Below are 17,968 nucleotides of genomic sequence, written 5' to 3'. Positions count from 1 at the left end.
AAAGTAAGACAGTAAGATTTATTAGAAAAGGTAACAAAAATAAAGTTCAGCCAAGTGGAAGATAATGATTTTACATGTAGAAAACTTTAATATACAGATATGAAGCAGGTGTTTTATCCCCCATTAAATTTTATTTTCACTAGTGACTCAGTGGGAAATCAACAAGTTCCTTAAATAGTGCTAAGCATCATCTGTTAATCTTTTTACACTGAGTCCTCACAAAAAAACCAAAGGAAGAAGGGAAGTTTTCCCTCCATTTTCAGAAATTGCAGATTCAGAAAGACTTTCAAGATGACAAGACACACTGAATTTTAAAATATCAACTTGTGCATTAAGGAGTCATGTGGGCTTCAAGGAGGGAAGAACAGAAGGGCTAATAGAGGTAATAGTAAAGTTAGATTTCAGTCACAAAGGAAGAAGCTTTTATGGAGACTAGTGGACATAGGAAGAGATCGATGAAACAGGCTTTGAAAGTTTGTCTTCCAGAAATGTGCAAAGGAAGAAAATCATGTTAAGATGAAGGTCTACATGAAAGGCTGAAGGAATGCACAGCACTTTTTTGGGGGGTTTTTCCCACGTTTCCTCCAACTCTTATTACTCAAAAGCTAACACTTAAGTCCCCTCCATAAAATTTTGAATATTCAGAATAATAATGATAAAGGTTTTAAGAAGTCTGTTTTCATTACTTTATAAGAATCTTACCGACACTTTGAGGGTGGGAAGACATGAAGGCAAAACATGTGTATTCTGAAGACTCCAAAAGAGGGAAATGGTGATACTGGCTTCCTTCAAAACAGCAACAACCACCTTTAAATCATGAAATAGTCCCCGGGTAGACTTGAGAATATTTAAAAATATATTACAAAGAATCGAGCAATTTCACTTTTGAGTATGAATCCTAGAGAATTGAAAGTAGGGTCTCAAACAGACATACCTGTGTTCATTATTTCCAATAAGCAAAAGCAACTCAGCACCCATCAGCGAATGAACAGATAAACCAAATGTAACATATATAGTACTTGGAATATCATCCATCCTCAAAAGAAGGAAAATCTAGCACATGCAATGACATGGAGGAACATTGAAGGGATTATTTGGGGGAATTGTGTTGTGTGCATCAGTTTGGTCTGATGGAAGAGTTCTAACAATGAACGTGGCTGCCCATGTGAATGAATGTTGCTTCAAGATGAGGCACGGAAATAGGCCTTAACTGAATACATTCACATTATTGTGCAACCATTGCCACTATCCATTTCTAGAGATTTCCAGCAGCCCAAACATTGCCCATTTAATATACTGAGCTCAAGTTTACCCATGTCACATGTTAAACAGTACACTTCAAATGGTAAATTTTATATTATGTGGAATAACTATACTGCATATGATGATTATATAGTATACATACATATATAATAGTTGTACAAATAATATATGTCATATATATTGACAAATTATGTATATTGTAAAGAGAACAGAGCACAAATTATTTGATATTTTTACTACTTCATTTAAGCAGGTTATTTTTCAGTCTTTAAATACATATAAGCAACTGAAATCCATTCTGAATGAGCCTGGGCTAAAAGTTATACATTTGTAATAAATACAGAAGTTGTTAATTGATTAATATACGTGAGACCAACATAAATATTTTACCATAAATTGCTATGTGCTATGGAGTTTGATTTAAATACTCTTAAAATATATGGTTGACAATTTATATCTCTTGGTTATTTATTGAACATAATCAACTTAAAATTTCATTATCCAAATTGAAAGTATCATTTGACATGGTTGATGACTAGTGGCTTATGTGTAGGAAAATATTTTACAGAAACTTTTAACTAGTGGGAAGGCCAATAAGATATAGTATCAACACTTTAAATTGGTGGTATATTCACAGAGTGCATGGTCTCACAGATGGCTAGCAATTTGACAAATATCATTTTTAAAGAATTAAATACACTGGAATGTCTTTATAATGTTTTCCAGGGATTTGAGTAGTTTTTTTTTTTTCAGTGATACATGATCCTCTTTGGGCTCCTAGCCAGACCTTTAATAAATGAACATTAGCTGCAGGAAAATGTTAAATGGAGGCATATTGTGATGAATTTTGCTGTCCGGTATTTATTTTAAATGGTTTAACCTAATATACAATACAGAGAAACTTTGCTTTCTCATATATAATGAATTAAAAAATTTAGTCCCTTAGAAAACATTACCAATGAGTTACAGTGAATAACAAATCCATATATACTTAGAGCTAGAATTTTTTCAGTATAGTTTATTTTTTCATAGCTGTCCTGAATGGATATTTCAAACTTAAATGGGTTCCATTTCTCCTCAAATAAAGCACTTTTAAAAGAGAAATTTTAAAGGAACAGATGAAATTTCATTACCATGCATGTGGTCACAACTTGTCAGAATTTAGGTCCTGCATTTCATTCTGAGACTGATATTTGTGCACATTTAAAGCGACATTATTTGGCAAAAAAACAAGTATCTAGTTTGAATTACTGGTGCACACGGTGATGACTAACCACGTACTACAAGGTTAAAACAGTTTTTAAATTCACTTGTTAACGTGATAAGACCATACTCATGTTTTTTTCTTACCTCGTTTTCAATTGGCCTTTTTGTTCAACCAGTAAGTGAATAAATGATTGCAATTGACAGAGGTATTCTTTACTCAAATGAAAGGGACACAAAGGGTGAGGTCTGAATTGGAAAAGTTTGGCTCTCACCTTTGCAGACATTGGCTGCTTACGTTAAAACTGAACGATACTTTTGGTATAACTAACTAGTTTGACTCTAAACCAAGAATCCCACACATGTGAATGAACAAACGGGCTCAGTATTGCAAAAATATATTTCTGGAAGAATTTATTAAGTATAAAACTATCATGAATCTCTTTCCCTTCTGCCTGTTACCCTTCTTATTTTGGCCCATTGCATAACAAAAAATGGAATCTGACAAGTTTAACACAAAGCAATAAATGCTTAGGCTTGACCTTCCTTATTATTCTTACTGTACAGTAGAGTTCTCCACAGTCAATGGGTCTTCTCGGTAGGGAAACTTTTGGGAATTTATCATTTCCATTTTGACTTTCCATAAACTTTTATAACATTGTGGATAACCCTAAGTTATTATTTAAGACAGTTTTGGTTTTGTTTGATCACTTGAAAAATTAAAGTTTGTCATAGTTGTGGTCATTTTGCTATATAATGTATCCAGTTTATCTTTTTCATCTATTTCCTTCCTCTCTTCCACTCTCCCTTTCATCCTCCTAAGTCAGAAAAAACTCTGAATTCTTCATTCAGTTCTCTGCCTCCCAGGAACTATTCTCTGCTCAGCCTTCTGTAGCCTTGCTCCATGCTCGCAGAGATCAGACCTGGTCCAAGGAAAGGATGGGTCAAGCATACTTACATATGCATACTTATTCCACCCATCTGAGTAACTTCCTCAGCATTGGCAACCTGCCTCTCAAATGGCATCTTTTTAATGCTTCTGAAATCAGATAGCTGCCTTCTTAGCTACACAAGATCATTCTAATCTAATTGGGCTCTATCTCTATATACTCAAGTTTGGAAAAATGCCGAGGCAAAAGTAAGCCTCATCTCATACTTTGCCACTACTCCAAAGTGACTGTTCTTCACCACCTGTTGCTGAAAGCCTCAAAAGTCCCCATCACAATTTTTATCCATGTTTACAGTGATTTACACCGAGAAGGCAATTATCTGAGCAATTGTTGTATGGTCATCAGAATTGGAAATCGTACAGAATTGTTTTTTAATTTTTGAAATCACATTTATATATCATAAAGCTGGCCTTTTTAAAGTATATAATTCAGTTTCAGCATTCCCACTACCTAATTCCAAAGCATTGTCAGTACTTCCCCAAAACCCCAAACATGTTAAGGGTCACTTTCCATTATCCTGTGCCCTCAGCCCCTGGAATCCAATATGATACTTTTTATCTATAGATTTCCTCTTCCAGACATTTCATATAAGTTGAACTCCACAGTATGTGGTCCTTTGTGACTGGCTTCCTTCATTTAGCTAGTTCTATTCACATAAGAACATTCCTGCTACTTCCCTTTTATTGTGAAATAATATTCCATTGTGGAGATGTACCACATTATCTATTTATTCTTTGATGGAAATTTGGGGTATTCCCACTTTTGGACTATTATGAACAATACTTCTATCAACATACACGCAAAAGTTTGTATGGATATGTGTTTTCATTTTGGGTCAAATAGTAATGGCGGGTGGGGTTTCTGGGTCAATGTAAATGATACTATTAAATTTTTGAGGTACAATCAAGCTGTTTTCCAAATAAACTATACCATATTATGCACACACTGCAGTATTTGAGGGTTTTAATGTTTCCATATCCTCACGAACACTGATTACTAATTGATTTTTTGATTACAGCATCTTTTTATTACAGTTGTAAGGTCATATTTCATTAAGGCTTTGCTTCTCACTTTTCTGATGGCTAATGATAGATATTTTTTGTACAATTCTATTTGTAACTCCTTTAGAGAACTGTCTGTTCATATCTTTTGCCCTTTTTCATTGAGTTATCTTTTTATTACTGAGTTGTAATATTGTTATATTCTAAATGCAAGCCTCTTCTCCAGTATTTGATTTGAAATTTTTTCTTCTATTCTGTAGGTAGCTTTTTCATTTTCTTGATACTGTCCTTTTAAAATTAAAGGTTTGAATTTTGATGATGGCTAGGGTATCTTTTGTGGTTGCTGGTGTTGCTCATGCTTTTGTGTCATACACGAGTTGAGCATCCATGATCTGAAAATCCAAAATTTTCTAAATCTGAAATTGTTTGAGTTCTGCAATGAAAATTCTCTTTAGGCTAAATATTAAATGTAGTTGAATTTTGTGCTTAAACTTATATTCCTAAGATATATTATTATATATATGTAAATATTCTAAAATCCAAAGAAATAGAAATCTGAAATATTTCTGTTCTCAAGTATATGGATAAATAATGCTCAACCTATATAAAAAAGCATAGATAAATGCATTGTCACAAAATTTGTAGCATTGTTTTACAGTTTTAGTTTTCACATTTAGATTTTTCTTCTATCTTGCATTAATTTTTGTATATGGTATGAGTTAAGGGTGCAACTTCATTCTTTTGCATGACTCACTAAGTTGTCCCAGTAGCATTTTTTGAAAAAAATTAAACTTTACCGAATAGAAAAGTCTTGGCATCCTTATTGAAAATCAATTCACCATAAATGTATGAAGCATTTTTGGACTCTGAATTTTCTTCCACTGGTCTTTCTATTATTACATAATTATCAATATATATTAATTGTACAAATTAATGGCTTGACTGTAACATTTGCATACACAATATATCATACTTTGGTTGTACTGAGTCTTTACAGCCATGTGAATGCTACTCCCATACTATCTTTTTTAAAAAAATTAGTTCATGCTTCTGATGTTTACATTCATCTCAGGGAGTATGTACTGTACATGTACCTAACATATTTTTATTCTTTTTATTCTAATGAATCCAACCATTGAATATAACAAACTTGAAGTAAAATAAAAGCAATAATGAAAATTTTAAAATGGGATCTACAGATGGAGCGAGGGAGAAGAGTAAGGAAAAGAATAAAAGGGTAGGGAAAAGAATAAAAAGGGAATTAAAAGAACCACACTATCTTTATGATTGTAGTTTTGTAAGTTTTCAAATCAAGATATTTAAGCCTTCCAACTCTTCTTTTTTCAAGATCTTTTTGCCAATTATGGATCAGTTGAATTTCATATGAATTATAGCATCACCTTGTAATTTTTTAAACAAACAAAGCAGAAATTTTATGGAGATTATGTCGAATCGATAGATCAGTTTGAGGAGTATTGCTATATTAGCAATATTGTTTTTCAATCAATGAATGTGAATATCTTTCCATTTATTTAGATCTCCATTTATTTCAACAATGTTTTATAGTTTTCAGAATATAATTTTGTGCTTCTTTTGTTAAAATTATCCAAGTATTTTAATGCAATTGTGAGAGTATTTCCTTAATTTCATTTTCACTGTTATTTTATAGAAATGTAGCTGTTTTGTATCTTGCATTCTGCAGCCTTGTTGAAAAGGATAATTAGTTCTAGTAGTTTTCAGTAGATTCTTTTGGATTTCCTACATATAAGATCACATCATCTTCAAATAGAAATGGATTTACTATTGTTTTTCCTATTTAGGTTCCTTAATTTCATTCTCTTGCCTAATTGCCCTGGTCACAACTTACAGTATAATGTTGAATAGCAACATCATCTTAAAGTCTTTCTGCCTACAGCTCCAACAAAAGTAGTTTCTACACTACTTTTAATCATTTTAATCAATCCTCATTTAATCATTTAATCAATGCTGAAGTTATTCTATAAATATTGAGTATATGCAATGTACAAGTTACCATTTTAGGGGTATTTTCTATTGGAGATGACAGTGTTTCTTATTGATAATATCATTATCCTTGATGATATTCTTCCAAGTGCAGTGATGGTGCACTTTAATGATGGTGCCTCTCTATTACTAGAAAAAGGACTGACTTCTTAATAGTATGCCTGGCTTCCTTGTGCCAAGTCCTACCTTTCCGGCATGGGTGTAAATTTTGAATTTCTTTTCTTGCTGATGTCCTTTGAACTGTATAATATGAGCAAACAAAATTTGCTTTCATTTCTCAACTGTGCCATACAACTGATCCTCATTATTTACAGATTCTGTACTTGTGAATCTGCCTACTTACTGGCTAGTATTTATTTGTAATTCCAGCATCAATAGTCATGTTGCTTTCTAAATAATTTGCTAGCATGCACCATATGTAGCACAGTGAAAAATCTGCACTGTTCAAAGTGCATGCTCCCAGCTTAGGGTGAGAAAGGTGATATCCTTTCTTGTTTCACCTCACATTGTGAACCAGTTCTTTTTCATATTCTATTTAGTGTGACTTTTTTGTACTTTTGTGGGGGTTTTTTGTTGATGGTGATTTTACTATTTATAATGACCCCTAAGTACAGTGCTGAAATACAATCTAATATTTCTAAGAATCAAGAAGCCCATGATGTACCTATTGAGAAAATACATGTGTTCATGAGACTTCATTTAGATGTGAGGTACATGTAGTCTCACTGGCTGTGAGTTCAATGGTAATGAATCAACACATGTTAAATAAGGTGTTTCTAAATAGAACAAATATTGTGACCAGATGATTGTATTTAAAGCCCAACCCTATGTTTTCCCTAGGGCCTATAATTCAATATTTTCTAATTCAGTGTTCAAAGGGACTCTTCAGGCTACTGCAAACAACAAGAATTCTCTGTAAGTAAAATGACAATGTAAAATAGCTAAAATGTACTTAGTGCTAACTACGGACTGCGTACCATGTAAATAAGTTCCAGATATTGTTTTGTTTAATTCCTATTATTTTATTTTATCTATGAGATAGATCTTATGATTTCCACTGTCTTTTAGATGAGTAATTGAGGCTTAGGAATATCAAAAGACTTGTTATGAGGCTGGGATTAAAGCATGCTTTATTAAGAATATTTCTTGAATGATGTACTTTTTTACATATTATATTCTACATTATTTGAATTTGTAAATATAGTCTGTAATATAATTCTTGGTTGTTTCAATTTTGTTCCTATAAAATAATTATAATTTAGAATTTACTATAACTATCATTGTTCCATGTTAGCAATGGGCATATTTTGCAATATCTGTGTTAAGTTTGTACCATTTTAAAAATCTTGGTTTTTTTCCCTCATATTAGAATATGTGAGGATTAACTTTTGAGGAGAAATGATTATTAATTATGTGACTGAGCTCATAATGATACTGAAAATGGCAGATTTCCTCAAACTGCCCATAGGAAGGAGGAAAAGAAAACTTACAGTATTAAAACTTTATGGAGGTTGTTATGTTGTTGAAAGACAAAAGCAAAGTCTTTGGTGCCAAGAGGAACCAATTGCTCAGAGGAAAGAAGTTAAATACCTCTAGATAACTTGACTCTGCAGGTCTTGGTTTGAGGCCATCTCTGCAATCCCTGACTGAAACAAAAAAAAAAAGAAAAAGGAATTTGCTGAGATTGAAAACTGCTACAGAAAACATCTGTGGCCTTTGCTACAATCCAAGAAGTAACAGGTCCCAGAAAAAATGATATGGAAACAAGTGACTCCTCTTCTGTATATTCTTGCTATACAAATAGACAAAAATAAGCAACATTAGTGTTCCATTACAGATGCTCAATACTGGTATGGTAATGCTGTTAGACAGAGTGAAGTAAATATTTTCACTGGCATTAGAAATATAGTCAATGGAACTTTAAGTCTAGAATAATTTACACTATTTATTTCTCAATTCTCAGACATAATATTTGATTCATCAGAATTTCTAAAAAATATATTCTATTTTGGGTGCAAGCCATTTCTTTCATTTAAAATTCAATAGTTTATATTTTAGTTATAATTTCCAAAGCATTGAGCATTCATGCTTGGTACTGTTTGTATAGTTCATTCTTTCATAGGCTTGAAGAGAGGTGTCTAACATTGGCATATGACAGATTCAACAAGCATTCATAAACAAACTCTTAGAAAGTTATTTTACTTCAAATTAATTCTCTTCTGAATATGTTAACTAATTAAACTTCTTTTATTTAGTATTGAAACCATGTTGAATTGTGTTGAGTTTCTGTTAACTAAAACTACCTAGTCTTGTTAGTAAAAACATTACTGTCCAGAATTCCTGCAAATGAATGCTCTGTATGGACTTAATTCGTACTTACTTCTCCCCATTTTCAGGACTCTACTAGTGAACTGCTAATGAAAAACTAAAAAGTAAGTACTGAATAAACACCTCCCTCCCAGGTTAGGATTGAGAGAGATATGCCATTCTGAATTACTATGTAGACTTTAATGAAAGTAGAAATAACATCAAATTTATTTTCAAGTAGGTTTAGCCATGGGTAAATTGTGAAAAAAATGTGAAGTAAATTGTGAAACTTTATTTTGAGAATCTATTCTCCAGATGTCCTTTTATGCCTCAGAGTCTCTTTCCTTCTTCTGTTGCCTTCTTATACCTGCTCTGATCTAGATTCTTAAGGGACCCACAAGCTGCCTTTTAGACCCAGGCTCACCCATAGTCTCTCCCCACTGAGCCTAATATGAGCTTCCTTGCGTGCAAAACCCTTTAAGATTCTTCCCCATCTTCCCATCCTTATCAAAACTTTCTTTTCTTGAGTTTTATCTTGCCAACACCCCACTGTCTACTTTTCCAGAGGATTGCTCACTAATATGGTAACCTCTCTGATGGGATACTCAGATTAATATATTTTGGAAGAAGTCTTTTCTTACCTTATTTTTCAAATGTTTTTATTGAAAAATAATATACATTCAGAAAAAGTACATTAGTCACAAACGAATAATGACTGAACACACAAGCACCATGCAGTGAGGTCAGCCGGATTAACAAGAGCTCCCAACCTTTCCCATGCACTGTACCCCTAAAAGTACATACTATTGTGGTGCAAATAGTGTCCCCTTTGTACTTTACTTGAACTGAATCACATTTTCTTTCATGAACATTTTGCTTGTGTGATTCTTCTAAATTCTTGCATGTTTATGAACCATCCTCACTGTTGCATATATAACATTCCACTGTGTGACTTGACTGTGCCACAATTTATTTATTCATTCTATTGTCCATTGGTAGTTTCCAGTTTGAGTGTGCTTTGATCCGCTAATATTCTTTACATGTTTTTGTTTATTTTGTTAAGTGCTTTGGTGAACATAACTTTGCCTTTTCAGTAGATATACACCTAGGAGTTGAATTGCTGAGTTATAGGATACACATAATTTTCTACTTTTAATAGAGACTCAAAAAATTTTCAAGCTAATTAACCAATATTTAATTCTTGTGGCAGTTTTTCCAAATCTTTCCCAACACTCGGTATTGTTTGCCTTTTCTTTTAGATATTTTTGTATGTATATAATATATTTCTCCATGCTTTTAATTGGTTGATTTTTATTATGCAGATAATAAAAAACCAAACATCTTTCCATGTGGTTTTTCTGTATAACTTATTTTTCTAAGTGGCTATTGAAGACATTTTTCTATTTTTCTCTTATTTTTTTACTGATTGATTTATGGATATAATTATATTTGAGAAAATAATTTTAATTGTGGAAGCAGAGAAGTAAGCAAGGTATAAAAACCCTGGGGGAAAGGTCTAGACTTCATGCTATTCTATTTTTAGGTACTTTGCTATGTCTCAGCCCTATAATGTACCTTTGGGTTACATAAGAACACGACTCCTGTCTTTAGCCATGTCCACCCCACCATTTGAACCAGTACTGTATCCTGCAACTACATGTTCCATCCAAGTTACACATTTATATATACACACATATTTTTTAATCCTAGAGTTGAGAAAAATCTGGTGCGAAGTCTCAGTTCTGCTGAGTTGACACCAAATATCAAAACCAAATGGAAAAAAATGGCAGAGAAGTCGAACACGCAAGGGTAGAGTGGAATAAACATCCCAGCCTTCGCTGTCATGTCTCCTGGCCACTGACACCACTATGGTAATGTTATCCTACGGGAGTGGTCACAGTAACCAAAAGCTCAGACTCAGTGCAAGGCACCCAGAGGAATGGATTAGCCCACAACATTCCAACCAGCTGGAGGAATTTTCCCACCAGTGCCCCTCCTTAAAAAAGGCAAGCAGCAATGCAGAGAATAATGATAATGCCAATTACTAACCCTGTCAGCTGTATTTCCCTTTTTGTCCTGAAACTTTTTTACTTAGTCACAGGCCACTGTAAGTTCCTAGGTTGGTAACCATCCCTTAATTCAATCTGAGAATGGTTAGCCTATCCATCTGCTTGGAAGGCTGCTGCAGAAATGCTGATTAGTGATAATTTTTGTTTATCCCTGATTCACTTTAAGCCCAGCACATAAGCCTGTATATTTTCAGATGGTTTCATACATTCCACAGCAAATAATTATCTTTGATTTTGGTTTTTGTGTGTTTGGTTTTTTTTTTTCCTCCCCAAATGGTGTGAGCCAATCATGGTGAGTCACCTTGTATTTTGTAACAAACCATCTCCAGACTCTCACAAACCTGGATTTGAGTCTCTGTATATTTCCTACCACCAGGTAGAATGACCTTGGCTAAGTGGCTTGATCTCCTTAAATTTTCCTCATCTGTAAAATGGGCCAAAAATAGAAACTACTTTTTAAAGTTGTTGCCAGGATTCAAGATAATCCAAATAGTACTGGGAACAAGCACAAAATAAAGTTGGCTGATAATACTGCATATTTTATTACATAAAAATTACTGTCTACCAAAATTTTTATCTGTGGAACTTTGTTAGTATTTGATAGTGATTCTTTTTTATCTACTATGCTTTAGCCATTGAACTTTTTAGAATCAGAAACTAGGAAATGCGACTTACCTCTACATTAGATTTAGAGAAATCAATAAATCAAACAATTTGTTTGTGAAAAGACTAATAAGATAATGATCTTACACAAGTTCTCAAGTGGTATAAATGCAAATAAAATGCTGTAGATACTCAGGTAAAGGAAACTGAAGCAATATTCCATCAAAAATACCCAAGATGTAAATATATGCTGGAAACAGACTCTAAAAACAATGAGCTGTTGACTAAATGTATCTTTTGTTGTCATTATGTCTCTCTTTCCTTCACTTTGTTCTGGGGTCCTAGATTCTCTCCCTTGTGCTGATTCATCCTGGTCCCCTTTATGTTTCCTGTGATACTTCTCCTAGATTTATCCTTCCCAGGACACTCAAACATTTTACCCCCCCCCATCTATTATCAAAACATCTTCTTTGTGTGATACATTCATAAAGTGTGGTCCACTTTGACATCACATGAGAAAAATTAAGAGTCCTGCTAAGTTAGCTTCAAAGGGTTATGATATCACATACTACGTCTGTGTAAGTAGATGAATCCTCATTTAACTCAATTAACTCCTTCTTAGTAGTGGGATGTTCAAAATCCTTTAGAGAGCTGTAAATGAGACATTTTGGAAGAAATTAGTTTTCTTAATAGTTCAAGCCCATCGACCTAGAGTTGACCAGATAGCCTTGTGACAATCAGTTTGATTACACACATCCAGATGGACGCACACACACTAAACACACTGCATGTTCCTGTCAGTTTCATTAGATTGTCTCAATACGTTTTCCTACTGATATGATTCACATCTTGCTTTCCCCTATCACTTGAAAGTTGTTACCAAATACCATCTGAATAGCAGCCATATTTGCACACTCACCATAAACTGGACCTGAAAAGTAATTACCTAGGATTAGCACAGGTCCTCTGATGCTAAATTAGCAGCCAGATCCATGCACACAGTGGCTCCCTGGCCCTCAGTTACACTTCACAGAAAATCTGAAGAAATTTGAGTAGAGCAGTCCTTATGCTATTGGTTTAATTTACTTACCATTTATAGACCTGGCCTCCGTTGGGAAACAGATTTATTTAGTCACTAAGAAATTCAGCCAACCTAGGTACATATTAGGTAACAATTTTTTTAGATAACAATTAAATGCTTATTCACTGGCTGGCAAGCAAGTAACTTTTAAAAGGTGGGTAGGTGGGGTGACAGTATTAATACTAATGCTGGAACAGGCCTTTGAGATAAATATCTGAGCCAGAGTTCCCTTTTCTGCAGGTCAGGAAACTGGGCAGAAAAATGTTAAGTGATAACAAATGGTAACAGAAATATTCCTTATACCCTGGGCTCTGCATTCTGTGTGTAGTGCTTCTTCCATTAAAATCTCTGGTCTATGTGTCAAGGGGAAACTTATAGAGAGATAAAGGACAGTTTGATGCTGAAGCTATAAACTTGTCACCAGTCACTAAGAACTACACATCCCGGTAAATACAGTACTATGTATCGACTGAAAGAGGAATGATTCATTTTGGGTCATGTTTTCAGAGGTTACAGTCCATGGTTGGTCAGCTCCAATGGCAGAAGGGTGTGACACAGGAAAGGTGCTTACCTCATGACAGCTAAGCAGCAGAAGAGTTGGAAAGAGCCAGAAAGAGAGAAGAAGTGGCCCAGAATAGGAAATTTCCATTGGAGATTATATGCCCAGTGACCTACGTCCTACAACCAGGCCTTACCTCCTGACTGCACATTCAGCTATGAACTCATCAATAGCTTAATTCATTGATGAGGTTCGTGCCCCGTGATCTAATTACCTTTTAAAAGCAGGACCTCTGAACACATGAGGCTTTCGTGGGACATTTTTGATCCTAACCATAATGTACTTTAAAATACAGTTCACCTTTCTAACTTTGCAGCTGGCTAGTGTTCACAATAACCTTCGCTTTTACAGAGCCTCCATTATAAATTTATCTTTGTATCGCTCATTCTAGGGTAGACTGCAAATGCATTTTTTGCAGTGGGCTCACAATTGGATGTGGAGATGAACCTAAATGTGCCTTGGTGGCAGATATTCCTGAAATAGTCACCACCACACCAGAGTCACTTTGCTTCTCATATAGTCTAGTAACAGTACCAAAAGTGAAATGTGTGAAACAAAAGTCTCTCCGTGATTCAAACAAAAAATAGACAAAGCTTTCTAGTGGTAATATAGAGATCTCCAAGGCTGAGGAAATTGAGAAAATAAAGTGTGACGAGATTAGTCTGGTATCAATACAAGGTTATTCACACTAACGTCAGAGTTAAACAAGGACTGGAAAATTTGGGAGCCTTGTATAAATAAATTTGGAAAAAACATTAAAATCAACCAATTCATATATTAGGTACTGTTTCTTCTTTTATTTATCTTTTTGTTCTGCTTTCTTGTAAAGTAACAATTCATTACCCAATGCCAATAGACAGCACTTAGTTAGCATTGTTGGCTTTGATATGCTCCCTGATTTGTGAGCCACAGACTTTCATACTATGTTACTTTTGATTTTAAATCAAGGGTGTTAAAATTCTACTATAAACCAATATTTAATTAAAAACAGATTTGTGGAAACCCTCCAGTAGGAAACAAAATTGAAGCATTCTAATTACTAACAGCAACAAGCCTTGTTGTCCTCCTGTACCCTTTAGGGAGTAAATGAGTCACTCCTAAGTCTCTCTCTGTATAAACCCAGCTCCGCTGAAGACCAAGAGACACTGGCCTTGCATCTGGGGGTCCGCACACAGTCTCCAATGCACATACAAGTGACTGGTCACAAGCAGGCCCACATGGTGCTGGCAAAGCACGTGCTCCATATTGTACCTCAGCAACACACCCTTTGTCCTTGTCCTGTGTATACCACTATCCTCAAAACTTTCAAAAATGACCATCTCAAAACTGAAGGTACACAGAAGCACAATGCAAAGAGTTAAAATGGCCTGCATCCAAATGAGAGCAACCCAGAGCGTGGAAATTATGGGCTTGAAAAAAAAAGGTTTTTCTTGGCCTATTTGATTAACACTTTGGTACTGAGAATTTTCCTTTGAGGTTTCTTATTCTGATAGTTTCTAATGCAATTGGTTTAAGTAATACTTTGCTTAAATATATCTTAAAGAGAAATCTGCTACTGACTATAAAATTTTCATGTCCAATCCAATTGACTTCAAAGTAATTCAAAATGCTTATTCCCAAGTGACATCTATCAGTATCCAGCTGTGAGCCTGATGGCAGCCGATATCTGAAACCAACAATTAAACTTACCCAATGCCAGGACTCTAAAGTCTAAAGGGCTTTACAGTACCTATCAAAGTGGCTCTGGACCAACTTGTACTGTTATTGCTTCTATAAGTGTGCTGGGAGGATTAATTTTTTTGATACCTATTTAGTGTTAAAAGAATAATAATTTTTCAGAGCCAAAAGGTTATCTTTTTGCCAAATCAGAATATTCAAAATAATCTATTTTAATGAAAAACATAAGTACTATCAAGTTTTGCAATTTTTTGTGTATTTTATAATCATCCTAGGCTTTTCTCTCATTATCTATGTGGCATCAAAAATGGATGTAATTTAGATTTGAAATTGAAGTAACAAGAAAGCCAAGAATTTTATGAATGCTGATCCCTTAGTTAATAATTTTCACTCTACACACAGCACACACACGTACAAAACACTCTCCTTCCCCTAGGATAGACTAGTATTTATACAGAGGTATGTCAGAGCAATTTTTCTGTCCCATTATGTAGACATCTCAAAATTTATGTCGTCATGACTACCCCAAAACTCGGAAAAGGAGGCTTCAATAAAGCATGAGAAAGTATCATTACTATTACACAGTAATTTGAGTTCAAATTAAATTATTTATGTAACAAACATTTATAGAGAACCTGTTATGTCCCAGGTCCTGACTTGGTGCTCAAGGATTACAGGTTATAGAGTCTGTCAGATGAATCTTGCTGAGATTGGGCACTAGACATCCTTAGCTATGAGGACAACTAGAATCAACATATAACTCTTTTATCTAAACCGACCTTTCCGACCTTTCCCCTTCTACTTCCTACTAATTAGGCAGCCTCTTTTCCAACGCCACCTTGCTTTATGTTCACCTATAAAAAGAAATTACCAAAAGCACATAAAATTGATTACAGAGATTGGATGGGACTTACTGGAGATGGGCCAATGTATTATCCGTGAGTAAAAACAGTAAAGGTATTGAATGTCTGACTTTCCAATATGGCTTTCAGTTTTTCAAAAGTTTTCAGAGGTGATTCTCAAATCTCAAATCTCATTTCTGCATTACATAAACAAATAAAATACATAGAGTTTACAAAACTATTGGTAAAATTAATAAATGTTGAAATGTACATTTTTGCAGAAAAAAGCATGTATCTTTGCTATTTCTTTTGATTTCTGTTTTAGGAGCCAAATATTTTCCTCATCAAAGATCATATTTTAAATAATAATATTGGAGATATTCTTTTGACATAGATACTAAATCGAGTTTAATCTGGAAAACAGAATAGTATAGGTGGCATTTTAAGGTTTAGTATCACAGTACTGATTAGAGAAAATACAAATAATATTTTTGAAGATAATACACAAGGAGAAATGTTCAGTTAAATATCTCATCTTTTATATGATACTAAGCTATTTCATTTTGTAAAATGTGAGGTGCACACTCCAAAGAATGTTTTAAAATTGTGTGCATGAATAAATTAATGAAGGTGAATTTTAAGATAGAAGTTGCAAGTCACATTTGAGAGAATGTAACTCAAGTAATGCTTTGGGATCATGATTTCTAAATGATTGGTTAAAACCTTGGAAGGGTGTCAGGGTTGAAATCTAAAATATGTCCTGCAAAATCACATGTGTAAGAGGAGCCAGGGGTGTGACTTGGAAGTGCGAGCTCTGTCCCCAGCTCCTCCTTCTGCTTCCTGGCCAACCGGATGTGAGCAGCTTCCCCCCACCCCCCATTCCTTTCCACCATGTTATTTATGTCCTGTAGCTTGCCTGCACCTGGAAAGGGATTAAGGGTGTGGTGACCACACTATAGGATAAATCTCAAGGGATTTTAAAGGGCCTAAACAAAAGGCAATCACAAATACAGTTTTGCCTCTGCTCAGTTCTTCATTTGACAATTAGGGCTTATCGATTTCTTCATAAGAAAGATCTAAAAGTTTTATAATAAAAGTCTATGAAGTCATGAAATTGTGAGGAAACATTTAAGAACAAAAGATGAGAGAACAGTCTTTGTAAGAAAAGCAGGTTTTTAAAGTGTAGATTAACTCATATAAAAGAGGTTATTAATGAAAACTAGACTTTGGGGGTCAATTTTGTAGGCAGAGAAGGCTGTTCCCTGGTTAGACCATCTCAAATTTCAGGTTGTATAGAAGATTTAAAAATAAGATCAAAGTCACATAAACTAATTTTCAAAATAGTGTGCAGTTTGTCAAATTCTCATATGTGCTAAATTGCATAATTTCTAATGAGTTGCAATTTTAAAAATTATTCATCATTCCTACTTTAATAGAAATGCAAGTGACACTAAAATAACAGATTTCATGGTTAGTAATTTAAGAGATCTTAGTGAAATACCGATTAAAAAATGAAGAAAAAAACATTGCCTTTTATATTTGATGAAGAATGCACCAAGGTACAGTTTGCAGGTTCAATAACAGGCAGGAAAATTAAACCACTAGTTAATGTAGCGAGTTGCTAATGCTATTGAGACCAGGAAAGACCACTCGAAGCTAACAGTTTCACATACAAACACTCTGCAGGCCCGGGGATTTAGTTCAGTGGTTCTGCCTCCTGCTTTGCAAGCACAAGGTCCTGAGTTCAATCCCTGGTACCAAAAACAAAGAAACAGAAAAAACAAAACAGAACCCACTGCAAAGTTACAATGAAATGGAAAAGGATCTACAGTAAGTTTTAATTTATTTTGAAGTACAACCTTGCTGAGACATTGCTTATAGATTGAACAAAACACGTAAACAACAGTGGTGTGGGTTTAATTGATAAAATCAGTGGGAGCCTTGATGAGCTGTGATATTTGTATTTGAGAATAGAAAACTTCTTCTACACATTTATCTGAGGGTTGACACAAACATTCTTCAAAGTAGCTCAAAATTTGATGTGTTTCTCGGTAATAACTTTAGCATTAACATAAAAGTGATTGGTTTAAAAGTTACATGCCAGAGACTATGAACTTCTAACTTTTCACAAAATCATTCAAAACAATATGAATATTTTTAAAAGGTATTTATTTATAGGCAACTTATATGGATAAAACATAAATAGAAAACCAAAGAAAGTGAGCAAGAAAAAAGGTAAGATGGGGCTTCAATAGTGCAAGGGACAAGGCTGGGACAGAAAGACCACAGAAGGATACACGCTTGTTGCCGTGTATCCCAAATGTTTTAGCCGTACATCGAATCAAGAAACTTGATATATTTCACAATTTTTGGTGCCTTCAAGATATAAAC

The sequence above is a fragment of the Heterocephalus glaber genome, unplaced genomic scaffold (assembly GCF_053883595.1).
Source record: "Heterocephalus glaber isolate CG9 unplaced genomic scaffold, H.glaber_assembly_v1.0 deba00001550, whole genome shotgun sequence".
In the NCBI taxonomy this organism is placed as follows: domain Eukaryota; kingdom Metazoa; phylum Chordata; class Mammalia; order Rodentia; family Bathyergidae; genus Heterocephalus; species Heterocephalus glaber.
Note: the sequence above shows the minus strand (reverse complement) of the source record.